Consider the following 27843-nt stretch of genomic DNA (forward strand, 5'->3'; position numbering starts at 1 on the left):
TGACTTGCCCAAGGTCACAGATCAGGCACATGGTGGAATCAAGACTGGAACTCAAGTCCTCTGACTCCTGGGGCCATGCTCTTTCCATTAAGCCACACTGCAGCAGATATGGAATCAAGTACTTTATGATGAGATACTCAATGATTAGGGTGGTCTAGAATGCTCGCTTACTGATAACAAATAGGAGTTTTTATTTCGGGAAATATCTCTCCAAGTTCAAACATCAGAGTCTGCAGTGGTTATGATTATTTGAAATCAAAGGCTATCAATATTAGTATCAGGATAAAAAATATTGAGTGCCTTCTGAGAACAGAGCACTGGAATAAGTATTTGGAGATCATGCAAAAGAAGTTAGAGTTGATCTCTGCCCTACAAAAGCTTACAGTCAAATTCTAGGTGTGGGGGCACAGTAGATATAAATTGATGAATCAATAAATTGACATATAATAAAATAGCATATACAGAATTTGACATTCACTTCTCATTGGATTGCAAGCTCCTTTTGGGCAGTGTTCAGCCTACTAACTCTTCCCAGCACTTAGTATAATGCTTTGAACACTATAAATAGTCAATAAATATCACTGATTGAGTGATTGATTAATCCTTCTTCTGGAATTTATCATATCTATAGCAAATAGAGTGAGCTCCCAAGATCTGTGGTGACAGTTAAGGATTTAAGTCCATCCACAGAGAAATACAGTTGTATTCTTTAAATAACAGGCTTTAGCAGTGAAAGATTTGATAAGTTGGAGAGCAAAATGTGCTATCCTTTCATGTTTATTCACTGTACTTATTTATCAAAGGAAGGCTGGAACCTCAGAAGTATGTGAATAGTGATAACTAAGGTTACCTTGCCACACACTTGTTCGATAAGATCAAAACTATTAGTTGTGATCTTTCTAAAATCTCCCTTGCTCCTCTCCAGTTCGTGTCACGCTCCTCCACCGCCTCAACACTCTCATCCTTCCCAGGAATATCTATTGGGAAGTTCTCCCTCCTCCTCTTAAATTCTACCCTTTTCACCCATGCTTCCGACACCATTCCCTCCCACCTTTTCAAATCAAGTGACTGCTTCCTTTCTCCTTCCCTGACTGCCAAATTCAACACTTCACTTTCCAGTGGCTCCTTCCCCACTATTTTCACATATGCTCATGTAACCCTTCAGTAGTGCTCTGCACACAGTAAGCACTCAATGAATACAATTGAATGAACTTCCTACCATTTCTCTAGAAACTCCTTAAGCAAGTTATCTACATTTGCTACCTCCACTTACTCTCTCTCAAGTCTCTCCTCAACCTTCTGAAATGTGGCTTCCATACCCTTAACTCCATGGACATGGTCCTCTCTAAGATCCTCATTCTTACAAAGTCCAGTTGCCCTTTTTTATGGTACTTAAGTGCTTCCTTTGTGTCAGACGCTGTAGAAGTGCTAGGGTAAATACAAGCTAATCAGGTTGGACACAGCCCATGTCCCACATAGGGCTCACAGTCTTAACCCTCTTAACCTCTATTTTACAGATGAGGTAACTGAGGCACGTAGAAGAGAAGTGACTTGCCTAAGGCCACACATCAGACAAGTGGTGGAGACAGGAGGATTAGAAGCCAGGTCCTTCCAACTCCCAGGCCTGTGTTCTATTCACTGGGCAATGCTGCTTTTCAACTCCAACATAATCCTCCTTGACCTTTAATGCTGCTTTTGGCATTATGGTTTGTTCCCTTCTCCTGGTAATATTCTCTAACCTTCTATACACCAACATGGTCCTCTACTGGTTCTCCTCCAATATCTCTGACTGCTTCTTCCCAGTCTCTTTTGCTAGATCATTCTCTGCCTCCCACTGTCTAACTGTGGGGGTAACTGTAATAACAATGATGATGATGATGGTATTTGTTAAGCACCTACTAAGGGCCAGGCACTGTACTAAATGCTGGGGTGGATAAAGGCTCACAATCTCAATCCCCATTTTATGGATGAGGTACTCAGGCACAGAGAAGTGAAGTGACTTGCTTAAGGTCACCCAGCAGACAAGTGATGGAGCCAGGATTAAACCCTGTCACCTTCTGACTTTCAGGCCCACGCTCTACCCATTATGCCATGCTACTTCTGGTGCCCCAAGGTTCAGTTCTTGGTGACTGCTTCAAATCCCAATTCTACATGGGTGATTCCAAATTTAACTCTCTAGCTCTGACCTCTCTCCTTTGCAGTATCACATATGCTCCTGCCTTAAAAATATCCCAGTTGGATGTCCCATAAACACATACATTTTACATGTCCAAACCAGAACTCTTCATCTTCCTACCTGTCCTCACTTTAACTTTCCTATCACTGTGGGTAACACCACCATCATCTCTGTAAAAAGCCATAACCTTGGAATTATCCTCAACTCATCTGTCTCATTAAACTCACATTTTCAATCTGTCACTTTAACCTGTCGATTTTACCTTCACAATATCACTAAAATCCTCCCTTTCCTTTCCATCTAAACTGGTACTCTGCTGATCTAAGCACTTATTCTATCCTACCTTGATTACTGCATCAGCCTCCTTCCTAATGACCTGGCTCCTGTCTCTCCCCACTCCAGTCCATATTTCACTCAGCTGCCCAGATCATTTTTCCAAAAAATTGTTTCAGTTATATTTCCTCAAGAACCTCAGGGTTTGCTCATTCACCTCCACATCCAACCGAACCTCTTTCCTTCAGCTTTATCAATCAATCATTCTTATTTATTGAGCAGAGCTGTGCAGAGTAGTATATTAAGCACATGGGAGAGTACAGTATAACAGAGTTAGTAAATACATTCACTGCCTACAAGTAGCTTACAGTGCAGAGAAGTAGACATTAATATAAATAAAAGAATTATGGATATGTATATAAGTTCTGTGGGGCTGAGGGTGGGGTTAATTAAGGATGCAAATACAAGTGTAAGGGTGATACAGAAGGAAGTAGAAGAAGCAGAGTGGCCTAGTGGATAAAGCACGGTCCGAAGAGTTTTGATCCCTCTGCCTTCTTCATGTGTAGGCTGTGTGACCTTGGGCAAGCCACTTCACAACTCTGTGCCTCAGTTACCTCATCTATAAAGTAGGGATTAAAACTCTGAGCCCAGTGTAGGACACAGATTGTGTCCAACCTGATTAGTTTGTAAGTACCCCACAACCTAGTACAACGCCTGGCACATAATAAGCATTTAACAAATGCTATAAAAATGAAAAAAGAAGAAATTAGGACCTAGTTCCGGAAGCCCTCTTGGAAGAGATGTGTTTTTAATAAGACTTTGAAGATGGGGAGAATGATAATCTGTCAGACATGAAGGGGAAGGGAGTTCCGGGCCAGATGCAGGACGTGGGCAAGAGGTTGGCAGAGATGGATATGAGATCGAGATGCAGTTAGTAGTGTGGCGTTAGAGGAGCAAAGCATTCTGTCTGGGTTGTAGTAGGAAATCAGAGAGGTAAGGGTAGGAGGGTGCAAGGTGATTGTGCTTTAAAGACAATGGTAAGTAGTTTCTATTTGATGTGGAGGTGGGTGGGCAGCCACTGAAGGTTATTGAGGAGTGGAGAAACATGAACTGAATAGTTTTACAGAAAAATGACTGGGGCAGCAGAGTGAGGTATGAACTGAAATAGGGGAGGGACTGAAATGGGGAGAGACAGGATGCAGGGAGGTCAGCAAGGAAGCAGATGCATTATTCAAAGTAGGAGAGGATAAGTGCTTGGTTTACTTGTTTTGATGTCTGTTTCCCCATTTCTAGATTGTGAGCCCAATGTGGGCAGGGACTGTCTCTCTTTATTGCTGAATTGTACTTTCCAAGTGCTTGGTACAGTGTCCTGCACACAGTAAGCGCTCACTAAATAGGATTGAATGAATGAATTGAGTGATTGAATAATTTATGTGGTAGCATTTTAGAAGGAAAAGGAAGGGTGGATTTTAGCTATGCTATGAAGGCTGAACTGACAGACTTTGGTGACAGATTGAATATATGGATTGAATGAGAGAGATGAGTTGAAGGTAATTCCAAGTTTACGGGCTTTAAAGCACTCAATCAGCTCACTTCTTCCTGTCTTACCTTACTGAATTCCTACTATACCACAGCCTACTCACTTCACTCTTCTAATGCTAAGCTATTGTACCTCGAGCTCATCTATTTCGCTGATGACCACTTGCTCACATCTTCCCTCTCTCTGGCCTGGAACTCCCTCCCTGTTCATTTCCAAGAGACCACCACTCTCCAACCTCCAAAGTCCTATTAAAATCACATCTCCAAAGAACAGCCCTCATTTCCCCTACTCCCCTTTCCATCAAGACACAGAACTCTTGAATTAGGATCTGTACCTTTAAGTACTTGACAGTTACCTAATCCTCATTCCCATAGTACTTAATTATATATCTTTAATTTATTTTCATGTCTGTTCCCCTCTGGACTGAAAGCTCCTCAAAGGCAGGGAACAAGTATATCAACTTTGTTCATTCATTCATTCAATCATATTTATTGAGCACTTACTGTGTGCAGAACACTGTACTAAGCGCTTGGGAAGTACAAGTTGGCAACATATAGAGACAGTGCCTACCCAACAACAAGCTCACAGTCTAGAAGCGGGAGACAGGCAACAAAACAAAACATGTAGACAGGTGTCAAAACCGTAAGAATAAATAGAATTATAGCTATATGCACATCATTAACAAAATAGAGTAGTAAATACACTGTATTGTACTCTCCCAAGCACTTAGTAAAGTACTCTGCAAGCAGTAAGTGCTCAATAAATTTCATTGGCTTAATTTATTGATTGCAAACAGTCAGGGCTCAATAAATAACCGTCAATTGATTTATTGATACACAGCAGATGGGTTGAAGGGCTGAGATTAATATAAACTGTCCTTATTCCCCGTCTCTGCTGATTTCACAAGGCCACACTGCGTACAATTGAATAACATTTTTATCTTTTAATTCAGGTCAAAGCAACCCTCTAGTCTCCACTCTCCAGATATTTGGATTAAAGTTGTGCTAATAATTGAAAACCAAACAATTACTGAGGAGGCAATGTATACATAATGGGAAATCACAAAAGTCACTTAACCTCTCAGGACTTTAATTTTCTTATTTTAAAAATGGGTATGAGACCTTCCCTCACTCTCTCTTAAAGTTTGAGCTCATATGAAACAGGAACTGAATTTGTTCTTATCATTTTGTCCCTATTCTAGTATTTTGCACAGTGCTTGGTACATAGTAAGTCCTTAATATACATCATTATTATTATTTATATGAGTAAAGGATTTTTAAAATAAAGGTAATACTGGGGGAAATGAATGTTCAAAGCAAGGGTATATATATAAATGCACATGAGTCATTTCTTCCATGAGGCATTTTTCAATTCATTTACCAGGCATAACTGCACACAATATACCTCATCACTCAAATTCTGTTTATTTTTTTATCCACTTTTATTTGTTATTTATTAGATTCTTGCTGTTGACTCATATAATGATAGTGGTTAGTGGCACCGAGGTAGGTACAAGATAATCATATCTGTGCCACTTTGTCTTCTCCTTTCTACTGATTGTAAAGACAGAGAGGTTGCTCTTTTGTTTTTAATTTCACATCCCCAGTGTTTCTTATATTTATACTATAAGCCCATAGTAGGTACTTAGTAATGGTAGTAGCATTAATAATATTTTTTCAGCTCCCATGAGTACAATGCGCTGGACTAAGCACTTGGGAAACTACAACAGAAACACTAGGTAAAATACTGCTGCTCCTGACACATCTTAATATTAGCTGTAATAGCATTTTAAGGAACTCTGCTATTTTGAGAAGCAAGAATCATGTCTCTACCAAGTAATACATTCTTCTGTACAGTGAACATGTTTTAAATTTAAAATAGCTCCCTTGAATGTTTGCTTAACATTTCAATCATGAATTATAGTTACCTGTGCAAAATGATCCTCCAAAATTCAATATCTGAATTAAGTGAATCAATCAGGCAGCAAAATGAAAATGATGATTTTGATTACTCTGATTTGGCGGTGACGGGACAACCAGTATTTAAATAACAACCCCATCTACCCCTCACTCTAAACTAGCATAGCCACCCATCTGGTTTCACTTCAGACAGTCCAGTTTTTAAATGGTCTTATCCCTGTCCATTACTATGAAGGAAGTGGTCTCCTTTATGGCTTTTTTGAAATTTTCAGGGCTGAGTCTCCCTTGCAAGGATGGCTCTTGTTGCCAAGCTCAGTGGCTCAGACTCATACCAGAGTTTATTTGGGCTTGCGTGGATGTACTGCAAAGTCATTGGAACATGTGTATAGTTCAGAATTCCGCCCCACCTCAGAGAGATGCTTTCAAGATTGTATGAAATTGGCCCACTTATTCAAAACTAAGTATGACAGCTTCACATTACACTATGTGCCTAGAATAACTTGTGTGATGCCACTTTCACAAGGGCTATCATGGAAGACGATATGGTAGAAATGTGTAAAACATTCTACATGAAAATATAACATTTTCTAAATATTTCTATCTCTGAAAGTCTAGTGAGATTTTTTTCCCTGAAACATTCTTATAACATTTTACTTCTCTCTCTAAAAAGCCCTTGTAAAGTGTCCATTAATCTGAAGGCGTTCTAATGTACTAAACTTTCAAAGTTCCTATTTTTGAATGCTCATGGTGATTTCTAAGTCATATTCTCTGAATGCATCGCCTCCAATACCAATTGCATTTTTAATGAAGTCCTACAGTACTTAATAAGCATTCTGTATATATAGGGATGATGCATTAAGAAGAATCTGGTTGACAGAAATTAAATTTGGAGAAGTCCTTTTAAGACATCTAGCTAATCTGTCAGTGCATATTAATTGCTCAAAGAACAAACTTGGCAGAAATGTTTTCAGTCCTTTCTAATTTATCTTAAAAAAGGAAACTTCCACCACCCCTTTTTGCCAGTGTATCCTTAATACATTTTCACGCTTCTAAATTAATATTCATAGTTAAACAAATAGCTAGAATAATTAAAAATATTTCCTGTTTGGATGATCTTATGTGTGTCAGTAGTTAGTTGATAATGGTATTTAATAAGTGCTTACAATGTGCCAAATACAATGCTCTGCACACAGTAAGAACTCAATAAATACGATTGAATGAATGCTAAACCTGGGGTAAATAAAAGATAGTCAGATCAGATATAGCCCCTCTCTCACACAGTGTTCATCATCCATTTATTCTGACAATTTTGACACCTGTCTACAGGTTTTGTTATGTTATCTGTCTCCCCCTTCTAGACTGTGAGCCCGTTGCTGGGTAGGGACCATTTCTATATGTTGCCGACTTGTACTTCCCAAGTGCTTAGTACAGTGCCCTGCACACAGTAGGTGCTCAATAAATACAACTGAATGAATGAATCATCGAAGAGGTAGATTTTACAGATGAGCCCAGAGAGGCCTAGTGATTTGCTTGAGATCACACAGCAAGCTAGTATCAGAGCTGGAGTTAGGATGATGTTGCTAATAGGCCTCACACCTATCCAATGTTAAATAGGTCAAATGGCATCCTGGTGCCACTCTAGAGTGTAAGAAGGCTGGAGGCATTTCAGTGCTTGATGGGGCCTACTGTAGTCCAGGGAACACCAAAATAATCTCCTGGAATCCTGAACTGGTTCAGGACCCTTCAGGGACCATGGTACATGTGTGAATTTAGGGAATTTAAAGGATCCAGCCAGCCTGGATGAATTCAGAGGCTGAAGCTCTGGGTCATAAACTAAAGGGGCTTAGCTGCATATTCCCAGTAGAGGCCTCAAATGCTTCCCCTGGAGTCCCAGCCCCTGCCCAAAGTAGCCTCCAGGGATTAGGGACACACAGGAACCCTAAACTTTAGGATGCAGAAACTAAAGTAAATTTAGCAATTTACCAGTGAATAGTCCATTATGACTGGGTATGCTGTTAGGTGGTGGATTTTAGAAGATGCTAATCTAAGGAATGATATGGCTGATCTCCCCCTCCTCCCCCTCTCCATCCCCCCCCCCACCTCCTTCCCTTCCCCACAGCACCTGTATATATGTATATATGTTTGTATGTATTTATTACTCTATTTATTTTACTTGTACATATCTATTCTATTTATTTTATTTTGTTAAAATGTTTTGTTTTGTTCTCTGTCTCCCCCTTCTAGACTGTGAGCCCACTGTTGGATAGGGACCGTCTCTATATGTTGCCAACTTGTACTTCCCAAGCACTTAGTACAGTGCTCTGCACACAGTAAGCGCTCAATAAATACGATTGATTGATTGATTGATTGATTGATCAGTCCCCACCAGGCTGGTAGGGTGACATGAGAGAGTCAGTATGGGGATGAGGGAAGCTTCCCTCCAGGTGACTATCTTCCAGCTTTGCATCTTCACAAATGGTCCTTGTGCTTGCTCAGACACAGGTACTGAGACCAGCCTCTATCAGACAACTGCCTTGAGCTGTCAAGCATATGTGTGTTCTTGTGTATGTTTGTGTGTGTGTGTTCATGTGTGTGTGTGCTCACTCACATGTATATGTGCACAAAGGCTCATAGGTATGGGAAGGAATTTGCCCATGCTGCAGGGGCAGGATCACAGTAAATACAGAAAGACTTCTTCACTATCATCAAATTCATTCATTCATTCATTCAATCATATCATCAATCGTATTTATTGAGCGCTTACTGTGTGCAGAGCACTGTATTTATTGAGTGCTTACTGTGTGCAGAGCACTGTACTAATGTATTGTGACAGAATGTTCTTAAAACATTTCCGTACTTCCAAATTAATATTCATAGCTAAATAACAAAGCTACAATAATAAAATAGTGCAATCACATGAGGACTGTATTTCATGTCCAGACCAATCAGGTAGGCCCGGGGATACCTCAGGATATGAGACCCTTCTGAAGGATAGTGTCCATCCCTAAGCAAAACTGTATTGGATCCTTTTCCTGTGCTGTCCTGCATTCACCATCTGATAAAGCAGAATTGTTAGAATTGTTTTAGAATGTATAATACCCGAGATAGGCATTCAGAATACCACTACAAAGGCAATAATTTCCATAGTGAATTTTGCTGAATTTCATCTCAGATTTTATTCTATTGAAAAGCATGATGAATATATATTTCTATATTTCTACATAATGATTTTCATGTGGGTAGTCATCCAAGCTATCAAATTAGCTTTTGTAAACAAACAGGAAATGCAATAATACATTTACAAAAACATATAAACCAGGACTCACTTATAGGGCCCCAGTGAAGAATCCCTGGACATATGAGAACCTATTTCCAGTGATTTCACTGAGAGATGGCAATGAGATATACTGCATTATATAGCTTTCTTAAGGGGTTGCATCTTCTGGTTCCCAAATGCCTCCTCATACTTTGGAAACAGAATGTTCACTGATACAAAGACACATTTTAACTAATAATAACTGTGGTATTTTTAAGAGCTTACTATGTGCCAGGCACTATACTAGTTGCTAGGGTGAATACAAGCAAATCAGGTTGGAGACAGTTCCTGCCCAACATGGGGCTCACAGACTCAATCTCCATTTTGCAGATGAGGTAACTGAGGCACAGAGAAGTGAAGCAACTGGCCCAAGGCCCTTAATTCTGCAGCACTGAACCCTCTGAAAAGCCATGTGTCCTAGGGAGCTGGAGCCACACATTATATAAACTTCACCGCTTGCTACAAAGTGCAGATCATGTGAGTATAAATGCAGTCGAAACACTGACTATGCAAAAAGGCATGCATGTTCTGCAAACAGCAAGCACCCTGTAAATACCATTGATTGATTGATTGATTGTGTATTTCGGTCCCAGACAAATGAGATAAACATTTTTTTTTGCTTTTAAGAGCCCTAGGTGACCTTTCCCTGCATGACTGGTAACCTGCATTTGGTCATTTCTTATGTCACTTTTCCTATTCCAGTTCTTTAGAGGATAGAGCTCCTCTCAAGACCAATTGTCAGCTCACTTTTAAAATGGGGAGATTAATGATAGACTCTGACATTGATTTATGACTTTTTGGCTGAAGCAAATCACTGTCCAGTTAATGGCCCCTGAAGCTGGCTATAAAAATAAGGCCACTACTCAGAATAGGTTTCAAATGTCTCAGTGGCTCATGTTCTAGGGGTATATGATATATGGCTCCTGTGTTCTCCCATAATCCTCTCTTCACAGTGCACTGATTTTTGACTGAAATAGCATGACTGTGATTTGTGGGGTCGCTGACACAATTTTTCTCAGGGATACAATCCATTACTATTTCTTGAGAGAAAGGATGTGTCCGTGTTTTTGATTCTGGGAATATGATTATTGCCAAGTATCGTTTTTTCCTGTGAAAGGATGATTATAGAATTCAGAAAATGGCCTTTTGTCCATTTCTACTCAAGTAGCAGTGCTCCTTGAGGGCAGGGATCATGTTTACTAATACTATTGTACACTCCCAAGTGATTAGTACAGCCTTAGTACAGTCCTCTAGAGTGTAAGCTCGTTGTGGGCAGGGAATGTGTATGCCAAGTCTTTTATATTCTTATATTTTAGTCTCCCAAGTGCTTAGTACAGTGCTCTGCACACAATAAGCACACAGTGTAGTGCACTCTGCAAACAATAAGTTCTCAATAAATATGATTGATTAGTACAGTGCTCTGCACACAGCATACAGTAAATTATTTTGATAGACTTAGAGATATATTCCTTCTGGAAACTGAAATTTCAGGCCAAAGAACCAATATTCCTATATTTACACTTCTAAAACATGAAAGTACTAGAGTTTTCCTTTGCAGAATACCCGTGGTAAATTATCAGTGCACCAAATGTAATCTCTTCTTGATCAGGCTAAATATCAATCACAGTCTGATAGAGAATGCTACATATTAACTATTGTGATTATTCAGCCCAATCTTTAGTGATATGAAAAATTCTTCTTGTATAACTCATAACACAAGTGGTATAGTTCCAAGGATGAAGATTGAAACAAAAAAAGAATAATTCAAGCAAATATACATTTTCAACACCAAGATGAAATCTTCTGGCACTTTTTGACATACAGTTTGTTTTCATACTGATGATACAGTTGGAGAGTTGATCCTTTCCTAGAACCCTTTGCATGAATATTGATTTTCAAAAGGCTTCACTAATCTATTTCCCTAGGCAGAATTACAGGGATAAAAGTCAACCAGTGAGACCAACATGGTCTAGTGGAAAGGTCACGGGCCTGAGAGTCAGAGGACCTGGCTCCTCATTCTAGCACTGCCACTTGTCAACTGTGTGACTTTGGGCTAGTCACTCAACTTCTCTGTGCCTAATTTATCTCATCTGCAAAATGGAGTTTAAAGTTGTGAGCTCCATGTAGGATATGCACTGTGTCCAAACTGAGTAGTTTTTATGCATTCATTTATTCATTCATTCATTCCATCATATTTATTGAGCGCTTACTGTTTACAGAGCACTGTACTAAGCACTTGGAAAATGCAATTTGGCAACAGATAGAGATCAATCAATCAATCAATCGTATTAATTGAGCGCTTACTGTTTTCAGAGCACTGTACTAAGCACTTGGAAAGTGCAATTTGGCAACAGATAGAGATAATCCCTCCTCAACAATGGGCTCACAGTCTAGAAGGGGGAGACAGACAACAAAACAAAACAAGACAACAGGCATCAATAGCATCAAAATGGATAAATAGAATTATATATATATATATATCATTAATAAAATAAATGGAATAATAAATACGTACAAATATACACCAGTGTTGTGAGGCAGGGAAGGGGGTAGAGCAGAGGGAGGGAGTAGAGGCGATGAGGAGGGGAGGAGGAGCAGAGGAAAAGGGGGACTCAGTCTGGGAAGACCACCTGGAAGAGGTGAGCTCTCCGCAGGGCTTTGAAAGGGGGAAGAGAGCAAGTTTGGCAGATGTGAGGAGGGAGGGCATTCCAGGCCAGAGGTAGCACATGGGCCAAGTGGTCGGTGGTGAGAACGAGGCACAGTGAGGAGGTTAGTGGCATAGGAGAGGAATGTGCAGGCTGGGATGTAGAAGGAGTTTAGGGAGAAGAGGTAGGAGGCAAGGTGATGGAGAGCTTTGAAGTGTTATCTACTCCAACACTTAGTACAGTGCCTGGCACATAGCAAGTGCTTAGCAATTACCATAAACAAACAAACAAACCCAACTTTCTATCAGAAGTGACAAAATATAAGCAGTGGTTGCAATTACATGACATGATATTTGGTTTGAATGGACAGAAGTCATTGCTTGCCACATAGGTTCTTTAGGTTAAATGTTCATGGAGACACGGGGGAAATTAACATGGCATGATTACCAAGAATGAAGTGGACCTAATATAGTGGATCCCCTTTATAAATAATGAGAAAGGTCTAATATTCTGGTGATTGCAAGGACAGTTTTCATTTACCATGATGTTATCAGGCCAGAAATCTGTTGGAAATTCTCCGTTATTACCTGGCTAATGAGCCTGTCACCTTTAGCAAATATGGTGTTTTACCATTGGCAAGTTAAAAACCTCAGAACGGGCCACAGTGCCCTCTCCGTGTCTGACCCCAGCCACAGTGTTGATGGAGGAGAAGGAGGGGTATGATGACAGACAGTGCAGGCTCCCAGAATTCCTGGAAGGAGGGCAAAGGTCTGATCCTCTTCCAGGATCCCCACCTGTCAATTAGACCATTATATAAAGAATTTTAATTAATTCCACTATGGCCACCGCAAAAATATAAGCCTCTTAAAGGCTGGGGTCATGTCTGCTGAGACTATTAGTACAGTGCTCTACACACTGAAATTGCTCAATTAATACCATTTGTTCACCTCTTGAGTTCAGGGAGTCTATCTACCAACTCTATTGCATTGTACTCTCCCAAGTGCTTAATACAGTACACCATACACAGTAAGCACTCAATAAGTACCATTATTAATGAGTCATTCAGTGAATGGTATTCATTGAGCACTGACTGTGCGGAAGCAATGGACTATGTTCCTTGGCAAGTGCAATACAACAAAGTTGGTAGACATCTTCCTTGTCCACATTAAGCTTACAATCAGAAGGGAAGATAGACATTAATATAAATAAATAATTCATAATATATTATTTAAATTCCCTCAGGAAATGAAACCACTGTGTGATTTTCCTGACTTCTTCTTCTCTCTCCTAAGTGTGGGCCTAGTGACCACAACAGAAACACAACAGAAACACACAAGAAGCAGCATAGCTTAGTGGCAAGAACACTGGCTTGGGAGTCAGAAGTCGTGGATGCTAATTCCGGCTCTGCCACATATCAGCTGTGTGACTTTGGGCAAGCCAGTTAACTTCTCTGTGCCTCAGTTACCTCATCTGTTAATGGGGATTAAGACTGTGAGCTCCACGTGGGACAACCTGATTACCTTGTATCTACCCCAGTGCTTAGAACGGTGCTTGACACATAGTAAGTGCTTAAAAAATACTATTATTATTATTATTATCACTGATACAAAATCAGCAAGTCCGAAATGGTTTGTGACTAACTGCAAGAGAGTATGGTGATAATGGAAAATAAAACTTCACAAATGGAGGTGCAGAATCACCTGTATGAAATATGGCCCTATTAGAAAAGATATTTAGCTTCTGAAGCAGCTTTTTCCGTGCCATATACAAACCATACTCAGTGTTAGTGGCATGAAAAGATTACCAACCACAAGATCTTGAAACTCAGTCGATTCACCAGCATTAAAGGAAAGTTTACAGCAGCACAGCAGGTGGGTAATTACAGCATGAGCCTAGTGGGCAGGGATTGTGTTTCCCAACTCATTGTATTCACTCTGCCTACAGCAAGTACCCAGTAGATACTACTGATTGTCTGATTACTTAAGGGATAGATTACTGGGAGTCCTCTGGGGTTGACAGACAAACCTGGAGGGCTGTGATCACTCTCCCTCCCTCTGTCTCTCTCTCTCTTTCTCTTTCTCTCTCCAAATAGACATCTGTGTAGATATACTTAAGTCTGTACTGATATCTACACATTGACATAGATATCTATTTAGATATCTATTTATAAATGCATATAAATAAATAACCATATGTAGGGGGAGAGAGAGAGATATCACTGCCCTTCTGGTTAGTCTGAATGCCACAATATATTCCTATATCTATATGGAGAGAGAGAGAAAGAGAGAGAGAGACAGGGGTGGGGGATGAGTTATTCTCCTAGAAGAAAAACTTCCAGTAGATCAGGATGCTAGAAGGCAGGTTTGAAAACAGAAGCAGGCCTTTTAATACTAACAACAAGAATGACAGTGATGAGGATAATAGTAATTAAAACAATATTTATTAGGTGCTTATTAAGTGCCAAGCAAGATGCTAAGGCTGAGATTTGTACAGGCCAATCAGATCAGGACAAGTCAGTTGCCCCACAGAGGGCTCATAGACTAAGAGGGAGGGAGATGAGGCATCGTGGCTCAGTGGAAAGAGCATGGGCTTTGGAGTCAGAGGTCATGGGTTCAAATCCAGGCTTTACCACTTGTCAGCTGCGTGACTTTGAGCAAGTCACTTCTCTGTGCCTCAGTTACCTCATCTGTAAAATGAGGATTAAGACTGAGCCCCCCTGGGACAACCTGATCACCTTGTAACCTCCCCAGCGCTTAGAACAGTGCTTTGCACATAGTGAGTGCTTAATAAATGCCATGGTTATTATTATTATTTAATCCCCACTTTGCACTTTTAGGTCACTAGGGCACAGGGACGTTCAGTGCTCAAAATCACCAAGCAGGAAAGTGGCAAAGACTGGACCAGATCCCATATCTCTTGACTTCCAGCCCTGTGCCTTTCCACTAAGTTACTCTGGAGACAAATCCAGTTGTTCAGAAAGAGTGTCTTCCTAGTGACAAACAATATGATAAGGGCATTTGGCTTGTGTACTTTTTTTCGTACATACGTACATAAATCTTTCATTTTCAATGCCATCCTGTAAAAAAAAAGAAGGATGGCACACACACACACAGATCTTCCTTTTATTTGGGGAAACATATTTGGAGAAGCATGGATTTAACTTTTTTAAGAATAGAAAATATGGGCACCAGCATGAAGTACGGATTGTGAGTGGGCGAAGATACAGGAGGCAGAATTCAGTAAGAAGGCAAATGCAGTAGACAGGGCAGGATATGATAGGAACTTATTATTATTAACTTGGATCATGTTAGTAGCATTTTGGATAGAGAAGAAATGATTGATTTTAGCAATGTGTGAAGGTAGAACTCCTTTGTAGTTGAAGCCATGGGAGTGAATGAGTTCTCCAAGGGAGTGGGTATAGATGGAGAATAGAAGGGGACCCAGAGCTGAGCCTTGAGATATTCCCAAAGTTAGGAGGTGGGAAGCAGAGGAGTGGCCTGCAAAAAAGACTGAGAATGAGTGTCCAGAGGCATAGGAGGAGAACTAGGGCAGGCAAAATAATAATAATAATAATAATAATAATAATAATAATAATAATAATAATAATGACATTTATTAAACACTTACTATGTGCAAAGCACTGTTCTAAGTGCTGGGGAGGTTACAAAGTGATCAGGTTGTCCCACTGGGGGCTCACAGTCTTAATCCCCATTTTACAGATGAAGTAACTGAGGCCCAGAGAAGTGAAGTGACTTGCCCAAAGTCACACAGCTGACAATTGGTGGAGCTGGGATTTGAACCCATGACCTCTGACTCCAAAGCCCGTGCTCTTTCCACTGAGCCACGCTGCTTCTCTAGGTGGTCTGGTCCACACTGTTGAAGGCAGCTGCAAAGTTATTGAGGGTTAGGATAGGGTACTTGGCATTGGATTTGGCAAGAAGGACATCATTAATGACCTTTGGCAAGGCACTTTCCTTGGAGTGAAGGGGAGAGACGCCAAATTATAATGGGTCTAGTAGAAAATTGGAGGAGAAGAAGTGGAGTTAGAAGATGTAGACAACATTTTCTAAGAGTTTGGAGGAGAATAGTAGGAGGGAAATAGGATGGTAACTGGTGGGAGCCTAGGGTCAAGGGAGGGTATTTTCAGGATAGGGGATACAAGAGCATGTTTGAAAAGAGGGAAGCTTTTTTTCCACTATTTGACACTTCATTGTAGGCAGACTATTGCTACTGGATTTGTGATCCAGTATAACTGAATTACTTTTTCTAGCTTTAGCTATCTCTAACCACACTTGGCATTGAGACGTCCCATTATGATCCGAGTGCTATATTTTGGAGTTGATATGATGAGCCTATCCAGATCCTTATATAATTTTTATTTTTCCTTGGAATTATTTGTCATTATTAGTGTTATTGTCATTGTTGGAATATATGCACTAATAATGGTAGCATTCATTCAATCGTATTTATTGAGCGCTTAACTGTGTGCAGAATGCACTGTACTAAGCACTTGGAAAGTACAAATCAGAAACATATAGAGACGGTCTCTAACCAACAACCAACTCAGAGTCTAGAAGGGGGAGACAGACAACAAGATAGGGCTATAGGTTAGTCACCTATGCCTCTGGGGAGACCTAGAAGGTCAGAGACTACAGACTGTTCAACAGCAAATCCACACAGATGGTTTTGATTAAATGATTTTTATCTTTTTATATTTGACCCAAGCAGGCACAGATATTAGTCTGTCATTCTATTGTTATAACGTCTCCACATAGAAAAAACTAATGTGATATAGCTCAGCTTTTACTACTTGTTTGTGACCCACCTCTTAGTTAGAGGAGATTTTTATTCCTTGAGAAGTGGTGATACTTAGGGTGCATAATGTAAGTATTCAGCTTGACAATAATCCATGACATAGCCTCATCAAATATAATCTTTGCAGGAAGTTGGTATTGAAGATGGGAAATCTCACTGTCACACATTGTATTGCTAGACAGCAAGAAACCTCATAGTTTGCCTATGTACCATTGATTCATTCATTCATTCAATCGTATTTATTGAGCTCTTACTGTGTGCAGAGCACTGTACATAGCGCTTGGAAAGTACAATTCAGCAACAGAGACAATCCTTACCCAAATATTTTGTTTTTAATAATTTCCCACATTTTTTCTGTTACTATGTAAACAGAAACCCCACGTAGCTTCCATTGCTATATAAACAAAAATCAATGTAATTTTCCAGTTATACTATATTTCTTTTTATATATGATTTGAATAGAACACAATGGAATATGCGAATATAGTTACCATAACTAGTTACCAGCTCCAATTAACCTGTACCTATTATAGCTCAACCAAGAATGCTGTTTCAGAAGGCTGATAGTCATTTGGATATCCTGTTTTCAGCCTGTTATTAACATTTAAAAACGGAAGCAATTGCACCTCCTGACTCTCAGCTTTAAGGCTGTCCATCACCTTGCCCCCTCCTACCTCACCTCCCTTCTCTCCTTCTACAGCCCAGCCCACACCCTCCGCTCCTCTGCCACTATCCTCCTCACTGTGTCTTGTTCTCGCCTGTCCTGCCATCGACCCCCAGCCCACGTCCTTCCCCTTGCCTGGAATGCCCTCCCTCTACACATTCACCAAGCTAACTCCCTTCAAAGCCCTACTGAGAGCTCACCTTCTCCAGGAGGCCTTCCCTGACTGAACCCCCTTTTTTCTCTCCTCCTCCCCATAGCCCCCCTGCCCTACCTCCTTCCCCTGTCCACAGCACTTGTATGTAATTCTACATATTTATTACTCTATTTATTTTACTTGTACACATTTACTACTCCAGTTTATTAATGATGTGCATATAGCTATAATTCTATTTATTCTAATGGTTTTGACACCAGTCTACATGTTTTGTTTCACTGTCTGTCCCCTGCTTCTAGACTGTGAGCCCATTGGCGAGTAGGGACCATCTCTATATGTTGCTGACTTGTACTTCCCAAGCGCTTAATACAGTGCTCTGCACACATTAAGAGCTCAGTTAATACAATTGAATGAAAAGTACTTGGTGTTCATTTTCAAAGTAAGGCAAATTGGTTCTCTATGTGATGCTCATGTTCATTGATAAGCATCAGATAAATGTTAGATAAGTGCTAGAGAAATGTTGGAGAAACAAGTATGGTACAGTAGAGGAATTAATTAGGGATAGCATGGTAGGAGGTGGGCTTTGGGAGGCTTGGTCTCATAAATTACAGGTCAAACAATCCAGAGACACAATGTTAATATGAATAACTATTTCTACAGTGCTTCCAGTGACAGTGTATGGACCTGAAACCTGGACAGTGAAGAAACAGGATAAAAGAAAGCATCGATTCTTTTGAAATGTGGTTTTGGAGAAGGCTTTTGGTGAATACCGCGGACTGCCCAAAAAAACAAACTAATGGATTTTGAAGCATATTAAGCCAAAGTGGTCTTTGGAAGACTAAATGACTCAACTTAGATTAACATATTTTGGACACATAACCTGGAGGTCTAATTTTCAGAAGAAGACACTAATGCTAGGAAAAGTCCAGGGAAAACGTGTAAGAGGCAGACCAGCAGCTAGATAGTTAGAGACGATAAGAGTGATAACAGTAGAACTGTAAGAAAGGTTATGGACTATGGCAGAAGACAGGACTGTCTGGAGAAAATATATCTACAGAGTTGCTATGAATCAGAAATGATTCAACAGCACTTGATAATAATAAGTGATACTTGCAGGGGAAGTTTATCCTCAGTTTCCTCTCTGCTCCAAGCAGTAGAATTTGTTTAGAGCAGCAGTGACCTTCGCTATTTTAAAGGTGGATTTCCTGTAATATCTTTCTATAACTGCTCTCCTAGAGAGTTCATTCATTCATTCAATCATATTAAGCGCTTAGTACAGTGCTCTGCACATAGTAAGCGCTCAATAAATACGATTGATTGATTGATTTATGGAGCACTTACTGTGTGCAGAGCACAGTACTAAGCCCTTGGGAGAGTACAATATTACAATAAACAAACACATACCTTGCCCATAATGAGCTTATAGTCTACATGGGGAAACAGACCTTAATATAAATAAATTTCAGATATGTACATGATTTGAAGAGAACACAATGAAGAGAGCACAGTACAGAGAATAGGGCTTCCATAGCAGTGATAGTAGATAAAGGGTGTTTGGTCTGGGCAAACGGATAGTCGAAGAGATAGATCAGGAATGTTTTGGTTGTTTCAATTTTATAATCCATTTTAAAATTATAAGGCATATAAAGTGCTTTACACCAAATACAGGACTTCTCAAACCAGTTCACTACACTCTGTCGGGAAATGGTTTGGGGAATAAAGAGTTAAATCACAGTTGAAACCCACATGGTTAAACAAATGAAAAATGAAGTGTAATATCTGAAATGTAATAAATACCCTAATGATTGAATCAGTCAGATTGTGAAAGTCTATTAAGTGAGGTGGTTCAAAGCACCATCATTAGAGCCATTAAAAATTAATTGGACAAAGATCTCAGATCCTGCCATTGGTTTTAAAGCATTCAATCACCTTGCCCCCTCCTACCTACTGTCCTACTACAACCCAGCCCACACACTTCACCTCTCTGCTGCTAACCTTCTCACTGTATCTTGATTTCAAATCTGTCTCCCCACCGATCCCTTGCCCACATCCTGCCTCTGTCCTGAAATGTCCTCCCTCCTCAAATATGACAGGCAATTACTCTCCCTCATCTTCAAAACCTTATTGAAGGCACAACTCCTCCAAAAGGTCTTCTCTGACTAATCCCTCCATTCACCTTCTCCCTCTCACTTTTGTGTCACTCTGACTGGTTCCCTTTATTCATTCCCCCTTCCCAGCCCCACTACACTTATGTATATATCCATAATTTACTTATAATAATGTCTGTCTCCCCCTCTAGACTGTAAGCTTCTTGAGGGCAGGGAATGTGTCTGTTTATTGTTATATTGTACTCTCCCAACCACTTAGTACAGTGCTCTGCACACAGTAAACAATCAATAAATATGATTGAATGAATGAATGAATGCCAGTGGGCACTATACTTCTATGTCTTTAATACATAAACAAAAGCCATTTTCATCTTACTCAAAAGGACAAATTTTTTTGTGGAAAACCTGTATCTTGACATGTGTAAGTAAATCGATTTGCTTAATGAAGCAGATTTTTCACCTTTGTCTACTGATAGCTATTTTTGTATCACTTTTTCCAGGCCAAAAAATTGCAGCTTCACCATGACCAAGCTGATAAATGAAATAAAAACCTAGATTATATAGATTTATTACAAACTCTGTGCAATCATGACTGTCCAGAAATGAAACATTTGCTACACACTTCTTTTGTCCTTTTTCCATGGACATTTCCAAATGCCTGATATATAATTACATGAATTGGAGGTGATCAATAATTGTCAGTGATAATAATGGTGATTAGGGATAAGCTGTCTCCAACTGAAAAACTACTTTATGCTGAACTTTCTGCGTACCGCACCTTAGGCCTCCCCAATAAAGATAACTGTGGGAATGTTACATTATGCCTGTAAATACTTATACAGTGATATTTGTTAATACCCTCACTGCAATGAGAAAATACACACTCATACAAATGCTCTGGGCATGTTACTCCCCTCTTCAAAAATCTCCAGTGGCTACCAATCAATCTGCACATCAGGCAGAAACTCCTCACCCTGGGCTTCAAGGCTGTCCATCACCTCACCCCCTCCTACCTCACCTCCCTTCTCTCCTCCTACAGCCCACCCCACACCCTCCGCTCCTCTGCCACTAATCTCCTCACCGTACCTCGTTCTCACCTGTCCCACCATCGACCCCCGGCCCACGCCATCCCCCGGGCCTGGAATGCCCTCCCTCTGCCCATCCGCCAAGCTAGCTCTCTTCCTCCCTTCAAGGACCTGCTGAGAGCTCACCTCCTCCAGGAGGCCTTCTCAGACTGAGCCCCTTCCTTCTTCTCCCCCTCGTCCCCCTCTCCATCCCCCCAGCTTACCTCCTTCCCTTCCCCACTGCACCTGTATATATGTATATATGTTTATACATATGTGTTACTCTATTTATTTATTTTACTTGTACATATCTATTCTGTTTATTTTATTTTGTTAGTATGTTTGGTTTTGTTCTCTGTCTCCCACTTTTAGACTGTGAGCCCACTGTTGGGTAGGGACTGTCTCTATATGTTGCCAACTTGTACTTCCCAAGCACTTAGTACAGTGCTCTGCACACAGTAAGCGCTCAATAAATACGATTGATGATGATGATGATGAAAGAATGAATTAAGGAATCAATGAATCAGTGATGCTTATTGAGCAGTTACTATGTGCAGAGCATTATTCTAAATCTTGGGAAAGTACAACAGAGTTGGTAGACATGTTCCCTGCCCAGAAGGAGCTTGAAGTCTAGAGAAAAAGTACATTTAAATGAACTTCTGAAATTTGTATAACATATTTGAATTTGGGCTAGGTTTTTTCACTGGTACCAAGACAACTTCTTCACCTATGTGCAGCATTGGACATAGATTATGGAAGGAGAGGGGAGGGCTTAAATTCAATCATATTTATTAAGCATTTCCTGTGCACAGAGAACTGTACTTCTTGGGATAGGGGTAGATGGGGTAGGGTTGCCAATTTCTACATTACTAGTATATTTGGCTCCCTCGACTTTGGTTATGGTGACATAGGCCCAAAGATGGTTGTCTTCAGAAAGCCATGTTAGCTGCTGTGCTAAAATGGCTGTTGTGCTTTTAGGTTATTCTCCACTGCATCCAGGGAAATGCTTGTCCCAGATGAGATCACATAGGGTGACAGGGAGAGGATCTACTGAAAGGGAAAATTCAGTTCACATATCTTTAAACAGGTAATAAAGGAAAATGGTTTTTTTAAATGTCCATTTGCTTGCCAGCTTCCATAAAATCTCATTACTAGGAGGGAGTGTAGATTTCCCAGCGAATGTCCTAAACAACGTAGTTCCATTTTTTTTATGATTTAGGCAATTCAAAAGTGATTATGGGCATAAATATTTTGTCCAGTCATTTGCAGTTCATTTTGCCAAGATAAGTATGTGTGGAATTATTTGCCAAAGCTCTTTGACATCATTTTTATTTCTAAACATTGTTTAGGGGATTTGAAAAATGAGAGTAGACACATTAAGATTTCTTGGGAAAATTGAAGAAAGGGCATTATTGTACGTTCACAGTGTCTGCAATGTTCAGACAGCTGTGCCAGGCAGGCCAGGGGAGCAGACCATCCATCTATACCCTGCCCTAGCCTCATCCGTCCTCATCCCTTGCCCACAGTTTCCCCGAATTGGAAATCTCTCTCTCTACAAATATGACAGACTATGGAGCTCCCCGCCTTCAGTATCTCCTCCTCAAACAAGCTTTCCCCAATTAGTTCTCAGCACCCCAAGTCCTGCAAATGCACTAACCACCCCCAACACTTATGTTCATATTTACACCGTTACTGCATCACCCTGACTTGCTCCCTTTATTCATCCTCCTCCTAGACTCACAGCTCTTATGTACTTATCTCTAGACCTTATGTTTGACTCCCAGCCCCATCTAGACTGAACGCTTATTGTGAGCAGGGGATGTGTCTGCTATATTGCTATTTTGTACTCTCCCAAGCACTTAGTACAGTGCTCTGCACACAGTAAGTGCTCAATAAACATGATTGACTGACTGACAAAAAGAGAAGAGGCACGGACAGATCTTTTTTTGTTTTGGTTTGGGAGGCGCTATGAAGGAGTTGGAATTCTGGCCCTGGAGTTACAGCTTCTGACACTGATATGAAAGCTACCATCACTTCTATAGTTGTAACCAATCAGTTGGTGGTACTTACTGAGTTATCACTTTCTGGAGAATGCGGAACTGGATCCTTAGAATACAACAGCAAAAATCAAAGTGATCAACCCTGTTATTGAGGAGCTTTCAGTCTACTAAGAGATACTGGCCAATGTAAATTCATTACAAATAGTGGGTGCCCCTGGAAGAAAAAAGGATGTGGTTGCTAATAGAAAGAATTTGGAATAAGTAGTTCTCATAGATCAATGTCTATCTAAAGTGGTGAAGATAACAGTTGGGTTGACACCACTTGGGATGGTGGGAATTATTTAGGAAGGTTTCCTGGATGAATAGACATTAAAAGTGTATTTTAAAGTAATAATAATAATTATGGCATTTATTAAGCACTTACTATGTGCAAAGCACTGTTCTAAGCGCTGGGGAGGTTACAAGGTGATCAAGTTGTCCCACGTGGGGTTCACGGTCTTCATCCCCATTTTACAGATGAGGTAACTGAGGCACAGAGAAGTTAAGTGACTTGCCCAAAGTCACACAGCTGACAAGTGGCAGAGCTGGGATTTGAACCCATGACCTTTGACTCCAAAGCAGGTGCTCTTTCCACTGAGGCACACTGCAGGCTCTGGCCTGGTGGAGGTGAAGAAGAAGGGAGTTCTAGGTGGGGGAAAAGTGTCAGAAAGGGGCAGAGGGGACTCAAGAGTGAGGTTTTCCAAGGATGTCTCTACTCTGGGTTCTGTTACTTGGGCAAAAGTATAGCCAGGCAGGAAAGATTGGCACGAGGCCCAGTGTGGTAGAAAGAACAATGCAGCATGAGGTTAAGCAAAATTAGATGCTTTTTGGACCCCTGGAATCACGGACTATGTGACATGGGATATATGATACCCAGTCCTAGAATAAAGAGGCTGTGGTAATTGACATCCTTTGTGTGTGGTTTCTCACACTTGAGAAGAAAAAAAAAAGAATTGAAGCAAACATTCCTTAAAAAGAAATTCCCCTACTTTGTCAGTTGAAGGCCTTTCTTCTCAAACCAACAACCAACCATGAAAGTCTGAGAATTCAACAGAAATCATTTTTGTCCAATTAAGGAACTATTAGTCTCTTCTTTCTTTACCGCATTCCAACATTTTCAGCTGTTCAAAATGAGAAACCCAACCTAGCTCTTCTGGCTAGTTGCCTGCCATGGCAAACAATCCCTCACTTATATGGATTTCAGATCGTTTTTGTCGCCTTCCACACTGTTTCAGAATAGCCAACGTTTGTTTCTTTGGGCATGTTTGAAAAAAGGCACAAATATTTATTTGCTTTGTCTGATCTGATAGGGTTCTCACTAGTATGTTCATGACTCCAACATTGATCCAAACTGAAAATATTTCCTCACGTTTTGTCACCTACTTAAATAGCATCCATCGTTGTTCATCATGTTTCACAGCTGTACTATGATTCCATAATTGGGTTTCCAGAAGACAAAGACATTTATAACTGATTATAGAATGTCCTCTACCAACAAATAATGGGTTTTCTGTTCACATTTCTAATTTATACATACATTTGTATGAAAACTACCCTAAGGGGAACCCCGTGGAAATTTTAGAGTGCCTTTGATTTCTGAGTACTGCTTATAGCAGCTGCTCAGTGTGCTAATTTTACTGCAACTGCTGTTTTAAAATTTCATAGCAGAAATCTTTTCCTATTCCCACTCAGCTCGAAGTGCTATGCTTTGTTTTCTTTTATAATTTAGCTGCAGAAAAGGAAATGAAGTTCATTGTTTCTGTTCTGCTCTCCTGAATGTTTCATTACATCCATAATTTGAAACAGATTCCATGGATAAGGTTGAGGTTGTACTGAATCCACAGTTATCCATAAGATTATGTCTACAAAAGCAGAGTGGAAAGTTGAGACAACTTTACAAAATTCTGGAAAAAAAAAATACTTCCTTCGTCTGAACTGGATTTCAGGTATGAATTGCCCAGTCTGGAATTTCTTCCCTCTGCATATCCAGCTGTCCTCTGCTTTCTCAATCATCAAAGCTTTTCTGAAATCACAGATCCTCCAGGGAGCCTTCCCTGATTAATCTCTCATCTCCCCCTTTATAGCCCTCAAATCCAAAATTAGCACTTTTACACTATATAAGCACTCAAATACTTGCAAATGCATTTATATACAGATTTCAATGATACATGGTAATTTATTTTAGTGGGTATTCCCTCTGCAAGACTGTAGGATCCTTGAGGGAAGGTGTCATTGACATTAAGTGTAATGTATTCTACCAGGAGTTTAGTACAGAGCTCTGCACATCATAAGCATCCAATAAATAATATTCATTGACTGATAAATCATCCAGTGGACTTTTTTCTTCATTTTTGTAGGGCCACAAGTATTTCTCCTCACGACGTAAACTAGCATACTAGCCTGCATTTCCTTGTAACTTGTAATTTAATAAAAAACAAATTAAAAGCAGTACACATGGCAATTAAGAAAATACTAAATAACCTGTGAAGCATAATTGTAGCACATTGTGGTATTTGTTGGCCTGATTATCCTGTTTATGTGATTACCTCCTTGCTTAGCACAATGCTTGGGACATAGAAAACACTTAAATACCACAATTGTTATTGATTATTATGCTATTCTAAGGGAAGTTTGGAGCTTCGTGGCCTGGGCATCTAGCTGCTTAGGGGCTAGAAATCTTTCCCTTTTTCTTTCCAGTACTGTTATCCACTGTGGAGCACACACACCCCGGCCCCTGTAGAAGTGGCTCCACCACATGTCTGCTGTGTTACCTTGGGCAAGTCACTTAAATTCTCTGAGCCTCGGTTACCTCATCTGTAAAATGGGGATTAAGACTGTGAGCCCCACATGGGACAACTTGATCCCGTTGTATTCCCCCCCCAGCACTTAGAACAGTGCTTTGCACACAGTAAGCGCTTAACAAATGCCATTATTATTATTATTATGAATCCAGGAACCTCCACTCTAGTTCCCATCTCCTCTCCTTCATGATGCTGGAGCAGCCAGCCCAAAAATACAGGCATGGGAATATGTGGCTCATAAAGTTAGTCATGGGAAAATTTCAGTTTACTGGGTAGAGAAAGGGAGACCATAATGCCGCGTAGAACAATCTTGCTGGGCTGCAGTTGTTTAAATGTTCTAATGTTCTAATTATTAATTGTTTCTTTATATGCCTCCACCATCTCCCCGCCAAGACTGTGATCCTTCTGTGGTGCAAGCTTGTACTTAATTGAAAGTAGTGTCATATTCAAACCCAAGAATGGCCATATCCAATGTCCAAAATGCTTTGAAATGTGACTTGTTGAGCCTGATCCTCCCTCATCAAGCCATTATTTGGGGACAGAACTAGAGGTAGGCCTGGAACAGGACAAGCAGGTGAGTGAGGCAGCATCTACTGGCCACTTTCACTCCACTGCTAAGTGACATCTTCTAGGCAACCTTAGGGAGTCCAGTTAGGAGGAGTCGAATGGGTGGACATTGAATCAATTTACCAGTGACATTTATTGAGCGTTTCCTGTGATGATGATAATGATGGCCTTTGTTAAGTGCTTACTATGTGCAAAGCACTATTCTAAGCACTGGGGAGGATACAAGGTGATCAGATTGTCCCTCATGGGGCTCACAATCTTCATTGCCATTTTACAGATGAGGTAACTGAGGCACTGAGAAGTTAAGTGACTTGCCCAAAGTCACAAAGCTGACAATTGGTGGAGCTGGGATTTGAACCCATGACCTCTGACTCCCAAGCCTGGGCTCTTTCCACTGAGCCACGCTGCTTCTGTGCTCATAGCACTGTATTAAGAGGTACAAGAAACAGTGAGGCCTAATGGGAAGAGCACAGGACTGGGAGTCAGAGAACCTGGATTCTAATTCCAGCTCTGCCACTTGTCTGTTGTGTGACCTTGGTAAGTCATTAAACTTCTCTGTGTCTCAGTTTCCTCATTTTAAAAATGAGGATTACACTCCCCCTTATTTAAATTTTGAGTACCATGTGGGACATGAACTGTATCTGACCTGATCATCTTCTAAACCAGTGCTTACTACAGTGCTTGGCACATGGAAAGTGCTTGATAAGTGCAATAATAATTGCAATGACAATAAAGTTGATTTAATCTATGGGGAAGCTGAGGAGGAATTGTGGTCCCTTGGAGGACCTTGTATGAAAGCTGAGATCTCAATAATAATTGTGCTTCCACAAAGTGAGATTTTAGAGCCGGTACTTCAGTTTTAGTGGGTCCCAGGAAAGAATACCAAGACAGGTGCATTTCAGTTGCTAAATGCAGATAACATCTTTTTTAAGCCATTAAAGCAAAAGATTCAAAGAGCTATAGATTACATGCTGCAACTCACTTAAATCTAGAGTTTGCCTTAAAATCAGTACCTGAGAAATGTGAGCCACGTTCTGAGCTGTGAAGTAGCCTAAGTAGAGTTAGGATGAAGTAACATTTTATTGACACTGGGTTGTTCATCAGCATGTAGTTAGAAGGGGAATGACAGGGGGATAAAGTAGATTCCAAATACTTGAACTGAGCCTGAGTTGGAGAGAGAAATAGTCAAAAATGGCTCCCAGGTTAGGATGGTGGAGTAACTGGAAGAATGATGGTGTCATTAATCATGATGGGAAAGAGGTGAGGGAGTGATAGGAAAGCTCTTGAAAACCCTATTTGCACTTTGGTTCACGGAAAATTGAAATAATCAGAAACGGTGTGGACTTCCAAGCAGACAAAAATGCGACTGACTGATAGATAATAATAAAACATGATTGTCCATTTGTGTCAGTGTTCCATGTACAGTGGTCCTCTATTTCACCTGCTTTTCTCTAGCAGTTGCTAAAACTCCAATGAGTGTATCATCTCAAAAACAGCCTAACATTGGTCATGGTAATAGAAAGGGTTGCTTTTGTGATTCCCAAGATAATATGCTATGAAAGAATGAAATGCAACACATAATAATGGAAAGTACTACAAAAAGATGTGAATAATTATCACATTGAAGCACAGGAACAAACAGAATGCAGGTAATTATCTGAGCTGTTCCCATTTGATACAAATTGGAGAGAGTCCTTAGAAAAAGTATTCTCACAAGAGAAAATTGTGAAAAAGTGTATTAACAGGATTTTGACAGCGTATA

This window comes from Tachyglossus aculeatus, chromosome 4 (assembly GCF_015852505.1).
Source record: "Tachyglossus aculeatus isolate mTacAcu1 chromosome 4, mTacAcu1.pri, whole genome shotgun sequence".
Lineage (NCBI taxonomy): Eukaryota > Metazoa > Chordata > Mammalia > Monotremata > Tachyglossidae > Tachyglossus > Tachyglossus aculeatus.